The following is a 7,707-nucleotide window of genomic DNA, read 5'->3' as shown; positions in this document are numbered from 1 at the left end:
GTTAAAAACCCGTTGTATTTCTGTGGTGTCAGTTATTATTTCTCCTCTTTTATTTCTGATTTTGTGTATTTGGGTTCTCTCTTTTTGTTTTTTGTTTTTTTAATAAATTTTTTATTTATTTTTTTGTTACAGATATTTTACCTTTTTTACCCCATTGGCACCCCCCACCCCACCCCCCCTCCACCCTGTCCCCAGCTTAGTTGTCCATGTCCATTGGTCATGCATACATGCATATAAGTTCTGTGGTTTATCTCTTCCCACCCCCCCACCCCCCATCCCCTCTTCTGAGGGATGTCAGTCTGTGCCCCACTTCCATGTGTCTGGGTCTACTGTATTCCTCAGACTGTTATGTTCATTATATTCCGTATATAAGTGAGATCATGTGGTATTTGTCCTTCTCTGCTTGGCTTCTTTCACTTAGGATAATACTTTCCAGGTCCCTCCATGTCGTCTCAAAGGATAAGAGATCTTTCTTTCTTACCGCTGCATAGTATTCCATTGTGTATATGTACCATAGCTTTTTGATCCATTCGTCTACTGGTGGACACTTGGGCTGTTTCCAGATCTTAGCTATTGTAAATAGTGCTGCTATGAACATGGGGGTACATATATTCTTCCTGATTGGTGTTTCAGGCTTCCTAGGGTATATTCCCAGCAGTGGGATCACTGGGTCAAATGGAAGTTCAATATTTAATTTTTTGAGGTAGCACCATATTGTTTTCCATAGCGGCTGCACCAGTCTGCATTCCCACCAGCAGTGTATTAGAGTCCCCTTTTCTCCACACCCTCGCCAACACTTGTTGTTTGATGATTTGTTGATGGCGGCCATTCTGACAGGTGTGAGGTGATACCTCATTGTTGTTTTAATTTGCATCTCTCTGATGATTAGTGATGTTGAGCATTTCTTCATATGTCTCTTGGCCATTTGTATGTCCTGTTTGGAGAGGTGTCTATTCAGCTCCTCTGCCCATTTTTTAATTGGGTTCTTTGTCTTCCTTTTGTGGAGTTGTATGAGCACTCTGTATATATTGGAAATTAACCCCTTATCTGATACATCATTGGCAATGATGTTCTCCCATACAGTGGGTTGCCTTTCCATTTTGATGATTGTTTCTTTTGCTGTGCAGAAGCTTTTTAGTTTGATGTAGTCCCATGTGTTCATTTTCTCCTTTATTTCTGTTGCCTTAGGTGATGTATCAGTGAAAATTCTGCTCCGTATGATGTCCGAAATTTTGTTGCCTACATTTTCTTCTAGAATTTTTATGGATTCACGGGTCACATTTAAGTCTTTTATCCATTTTGAGTTTATTTTTGTGTATGGTTTAAGTTGATGGTCTAGTTTCATTTTTTTGCATGTAGCTGTCCAATTTTCCCAACACCATTTATTAAAGAGGCTGTCTTTACTCCACTGTATGCTCTTGCCACCTTTGTCAAATATTAATTGAGCGTATTGCCTTGGGTCCATTTCTGGGCTTTCAGTTCTGTTCCACTGGTCTATATGCCTGTTCTTGTGCCAGTACCAGGCTGTTTTGGTTACAGTCGCTTTGTAGTATAACCTGATATCTGGTATTGTGATCCCTCCAACTTTGTTCTTCTTTTTCAAGATTGCTGTGGCTATTCGGGGTCTTTTTTGGTTCCATATGAACTTTTGAAGTATTTGTTCTAGTTCTATGAAATATGTCGTTGGTATTTTGATGGGGATTGCATTGAATCTATAGATTGCTTTGGGTAGTATGGACATTTTAATTATGTTAATTCTTCCAATCCATGAACAGGGTATGTTCTTCCACTTTTTTATATCTTCCTCTATTTCTTTTTTCAATGACCTGTAGTTTTCTGCAAATAGGTCCTTTACTTCTTTGGTTAAGTTTATTCCTAGGTATCGTAATTTTTTTGGAGCGATGGTAAATGGGATTGTTTTTTCAGTTTCTCTTTCTGTGAGTTCATCATTGATGTACAAGAATGCCGTCGATTTCTTGACGTTAATTTTGTATCCTGCTACTTTGCCAAATTCATTTATTAAGTCTAATAGGTTTTTGATGGATTCTTTAGGGTTTTCTATGTATAATATCATGTCATCTGCAAATAATGACAGTTTCACTTCCTCCTTTCCAATTTGGATCCCTTTTATTTTTTCTTCATGTCTGATTGCTGTGGCTAAGACTTCCAGTACAATGTTAAATAAGAGTGGCGAAAGTGGACATCCCTGTCTTGTTCCTGTTCTTAATGGAAATGTTTTTAGTTTCTGTCCATTGAGTATGATGTTGGCTGTAGGTCTTTCATATATGGCCTTTATTATGTTGAGATATGATCCCTCTATTCCTACATTGCTGAGCGTTTTTATCAGAAATGTATGCTGGATTTTGTCGAATGCTTTTTCAGCATCTATTGATATGATCATGTGGTTTTTATTCTTCATTTTGTTTATGTGGTGTATCACATTTATTGATTTGCGAATATTGTACCACCCTTGCATCCCTGGAATGAATCCCACTTGGTCGTGGTGAATAATTTTTTTGATGTATTTCTGGATCCGATTTGCTAGTATTTTGTTCAGGATTTTGGCGTCTATGTTCATCAGGGATATTGGCCTGTAGTTTTCTTTCTTCGTAGTGTCTTTTTCTGGTTTTGGAATTAGAATTATGCTGGCCTCATAGAATGTGGTTGGAAGTCTTCCTTCTTCTTGAATTTTTTGAAATAGTTTGAGGAGAATTGGTGTTAGTTCTTTTTTGAATGTTCGGTAAAACTCCCCTGTGAAACCATCTGGGCCTGGGCTTTTGTTTGCTGGGAGAGTCTTGATTACCTCTTCAATTTCCTTAGTTGTTATTGGTCTGTTCAAGTTTTCTATCTCTTCCGGGAATAGTTTTGGGAGACTGTGTGTTTCTAGAAATTTGTCCATTTCGCTGAGATTGTTGAATTTGTTGCCATATAGTTGTTCATAGTAGTTGTTAACGATCTTTTGTATTTCCGTGGTGTTGGTTGTTACTTCTCCTCTTTCATTTCTGATTTTGTGTATTTGGGTTCTCTCTCTTTGTTTCTTGGTGAGTCTAGCTAAGGGTCCATCTATCTTGTTTATCTTTTCGAAAAACCAGCTCTTTGTTTCATTGATCCTTTGAATTGTTTTTTTGGTCTCTATGTCATTTATTTCTGCTCTGATCTTTACTATTTCCTTCCTTCTACTTGCTCTGGGGTTTTCTTTTTGTTTGCTTTCTAATTCTTTAAGCTGTGAGGTTAGACAGTCAATTAGAAATTTTTCTTGTTTTTTGAGGTAGGCCTGTAGTGCTATGAATTTCCCTCTCAGAACTGCTTTCGCTGCATCCCATAGATTTTGTGTTGTTGTGTGTTCATTTTCATTGGTTTCCAGGAAGTTTTTAATTTCTTCCTTGATCTCCTCGGTGACCCATTCATTGTTTAATAACATGCTATTTAGCCTCCATGTGTTGAAATGTCTTTGCATGTTCTTGTTGCAATTGATTTCTAGTTTCATGCCATTGTGATCTGAGAAGATGCTTGATATGATTTCAATCTTCTTGAACTTGTAGAGATTTAGTTTGTGTCCTATCATGTGGTCTATCTTTGAGAATGTTCCATGTGCACTTGAGAAGAATGTGTATTCTGTAGTTTTGGGGTGTAATTCTCTGTAGATATCTATTAAATCCATTTGGTCTAGTGCTTCATTTAGAGTCTCTGTTTCTTTGCTAATTTTTTGCCTAGAGGATCTATCCAGTGCTGTCAACGGGGTGTTGAAGTCCCCTGCTATGATTGTATTGTTGTCGATTTCTCCTTGGAAGTCCTCCAGAAGATTTTTAATATATTTTGGTGCTCCTATATTGGGTGCATATATGTTTATCAAGGTTATATCTTCCTGTTGGATAGATCCTTTCAATATTATGTAGTGGCCGTCTTTGTCTCTAGTTATGGTCTTCATTTTGAAATCTATTTTATCAGATATGAGAATTGCTACCCCAGCTTTTTTTGCTTTCCATTTGCTTGGAAAATTTTTTTCCATCCCTTCACTTTCAACCTATGTGAGTCTTTTGTTGAGAGGTGGGTCTCTTGTAAACAACATATAGATGAGTCATGCTTTCTTATCCAATCAGCTGCTCTGTGTCTCTTTATGGGAGCATTCAATCCATTTACGTTTAAGGTGATTATTGATATGTACTTATTTATTGCCATTTTTGTTTAGTGTGGTTCTATTTTTCTTCCCATTTCTACTGCTAATTACAGCAGTCCTTTTAACATTTCTTGCAGTGCTGGTTTGGTGCTAATGTATTCCCTTAGCTTTTTTTTGTCTGGGAAGCTCTTTATTTGATCTTCTATTTTGAATGATAGCCTTGCTGGGTAGAGTAGTCTTGGATTCAGATTCTTGTTTTTCATGACTTTGATTACTTCATGCCATTCTCTTCTGGCCTGTAGTGTTTCTTGTGAGAAGTCAGCTGAGAGCCTTACGGGGTTCCCTTTGTAGGTAACCTGTTGCTTATCTCTTGCTGCTTTTAGGATTCTCTCTTTGTCTTTAATTTGTGGCATTTTAATTACTATGTGTCTTGGTGTGGGCCTGTTTGGGTTCTTCTTACTTGGGACTCTCTGTGCTTCTTGAACTTGAATGCCTTCTTCCTTCACCAAATTAGGGAAGTTTTCTCTCACTATTTTTTTGAATATATTCTCTATCCCTTGCTCCTTTTCTTCTTCTTCGGGGACTCCTATGATGCGAATATTATTACGTTTCCAGTTGTCCCATAGTTCTCTTAAGCTGTCTTCCTGTTTTTGAATAGTTTTTTCCTTTTGTTTTTCTGATTGGTTGATTTTTTCTACCCTGTCTTCTAATTCACTGATCCGGTCCTCAGCTTCCCCTACTCTGCTTTTTAAACCTTCCAATGTGTTTTTCATTTCGGATATGTCATTTTTTATCTCTTCTTGTTGGTTTTTAATTTCCATTTGGCTTATTTTCAGTGGCTCTATGTCCTTACTCATGCTGTTCAGCTTCCTCAAGATCATGGCTCTGAATTCTAGCTCTGTTAACATGCCTAATTGCTCCACATTGATCTCCTCTTCGGTGGAGGTGTCTTGCTCTTTCATTTGGCTTCTGTTTCTGTGTTTCACCATTTTAGCTATCACTGTGGGCTTTGGAGCCTGTCAAGTTCTCCCTGTGGGTGTTGGTGTTCTGCTGTTTGTGGCTCCCTCTCCTGTGTTTAGATGAGCGAGGGAGGACCCGCGTTGAACACCACTGTCAAGTCTTACTTTCCTGGTTAAAGTTGCCAGCCCAGGAAACGTACTGTTATCCTCTAGCTTTTTGCCTGGAGGCTAGCAGTCTAGGTTAATTGATCAGTTTTGGGTTGTCAGTTGCTTGAAAAACTCCCTCTGGTGCTCAGCCAAGGGGCTTTCAGGAGGGTGGGGCAGATGCTGGTTGTTAGTGAGCCTCAATTAGCACTTCAAAGGCCCACAGGGTGGGGTCCGAACTCCGAGGGAGGGGCTGCTGCCTCTCCTCAGAGCCCTGGGAAGGAGCAATGTGGCCACCGTCCTGAGTGGCTGCACTCAGCCAAAGCTCTGAGCGCCCTCCAAACCCCGAGTGTCCCGACACAGTTCCAGTCCAGTCCACCCTCCCTCCGCCGGAGCCCAAGGTGAGTGGCTGTGGCTGTTTCAGCCTCTGTCCCGGCTGCGCTGCGGGGCCGCCTGGGAGTGTGACCCGAGGGCGCTGCTCTCAGCTGAGGCCGCTGCCGAGCTGCCGACCGTGCGCTCCCAGCCCCGTCTCGCGCCTTCGCAAGCCTACCGGGATGGAGTCAGTGTCCCTCGTTGTATGGTCCTCGCAAGCTGCTTTTCTGTTGCTTTTTCCTGTCGATTTGTCTGTGTTATAGTTGTAATTCCAGTTTGGTTCTGGGAGACGGTCTGTGTAGCTCCGTTCACTCCGCCGCCATTTTTCGGTCTCTCTCTCTCTTTGTTTCTTGGTGAGTTAGCTAAGGGTCCATTAATCTTAATTATCTTTTCAAAGAACCAGCTCTTTGTTTCATTGTTCCTTTGAATTGTTTTTTTTTTTTTTTTTTTTTTTTTGGTGTCCATGTCATTTATTTCTTCTCTGGTCTTTACTATTTTCTTCATTCTACTTGCTGTGGTGTTTTCTTTTCGTTTGCTTTGTAGTTCGTTAAGTTGTGAGGTTAGAAATTCTGTTTGAAATTTTTCTTGTTTCTTGAGGTAGGCCTGTACTGCTATGAACTTCCCTCTCAGAACTACTTTCGCTGCATCCCATAGATTTTTGTTCTTGTGTGGTCATTTTCAGGAAGTTTTTAATTTCTTCCTTGATATCCATGGTAACCCATTCATTGTTCAATAATATGCTGTTTAGCCTCCATTTTTTTTTTTATCCTCACCCCAGGACATTTTTTCGTTTTTTTTTTTTTAGTTCGGATAGAGTGGGAGGGAGAGAGAGAAAGAGAAACATCGATGTGAAAGGGACACATCAAATGGTTGCCACCCACACGACCCAACCAGGGCTGGGGACAAACGGCAACTGAAGTACATGCCGTCAGCGGGAACCGAACCTGGATATCTCTGGACCGCAGGCCGACGCTCTAACCACTGAGCCAAACTCACCAGGGCTAGCCTCCATGTTTTCAAATGTCTTTGCATGATCTTGTTGCAGTTGATTTCTGGTTGCATGCCATTGTGATATTGTGATAAGAGAAGATGCTTGATATGATTTCAATGTTTTTGAATTTGTAGAAACTTAGTTTTTGTCCTGATATGTGGTCTATCTTTGAGAATGTCCAATGTGTACTTGAGAAGAATGTGAATTCTGTAGTTTTAGGGTGTGATTCTCTGTAGATACCTATTAAAATCATTTGTTCTAGCCCTGGCCAGTTTGGCTTAGCAGTTAGAGCGTCGGCCTGTGGTCCAGAGAGACCCGGGTTTGGTTCCCGCTAAGGGCACGTACTTCGGTTGCAGTTTGTCCCCGGCCCTGGTTGGTTGTGTGGGTGGCAGCCACTCGATGTGTCCCTTCACATCGATGTTTCTCTCTCTCTCTTCCTTCCTCTCTCTCCCTCCCACTCTATCTGTACAAAAAATGGAAAAATATCCTCGGGTGAGGATAAAAAAAAAAAATCATTTGTTCTAGCACTTCATTTAGAGTCTGTGTTTCCTCAATAATTTTTTTTTCTAGAAGATCTATCCAGTGATGTCAGCAGGGTGTTGAAGTCCCCTGCTATGATTGTATTGCTGTCAATTTCTCCTTTAAATTCCTCCAATAGATTTTTAATATATATTGTTGCTCCTATATTGGGTGCATATATGTTTACCAATGTTATAGCCTCCTGTTGGATAGATCCTTTCAATATTATCTAGTGTCCTTCTTTGTCTCTAGTAATGGTCTTCATTTCGAAATCTATTTTATCAGATATGAGTATTGCTACCCCATCTTTTTTTTTCTTTCCATTTACTTGAAAGATTTTCTTCTATCCCTTCACTTTCAAGTCTTTTGTTGTGAGGTGGGTCTCTTGTAAACAAGATATATGTGAGTCATGCTTTCTTATACAGTCAGCTACTCTGTGTTTTCTTATTGGAGCATTCAAACCATTCACATTTAAGATGATAATTAATACGTACTTATTTATTGTTTTTTTTTTAGTGTGGTTCTATTTTTCTTCCTATTTGTTTTACTAATTACAGCAGTCCTTATAGCATATCTTGCAGTGCTGGTTTGGTGTTAATATATTC

Source organism: Molossus molossus, unplaced genomic scaffold (genome assembly GCF_014108415.1).
Source record: "Molossus molossus isolate mMolMol1 unplaced genomic scaffold, mMolMol1.p scaffold_m16_p_2, whole genome shotgun sequence".
NCBI lineage: Eukaryota > Metazoa > Chordata > Mammalia > Chiroptera > Molossidae > Molossus > Molossus molossus.
This window is presented reverse-complemented; position numbering follows the sequence as displayed.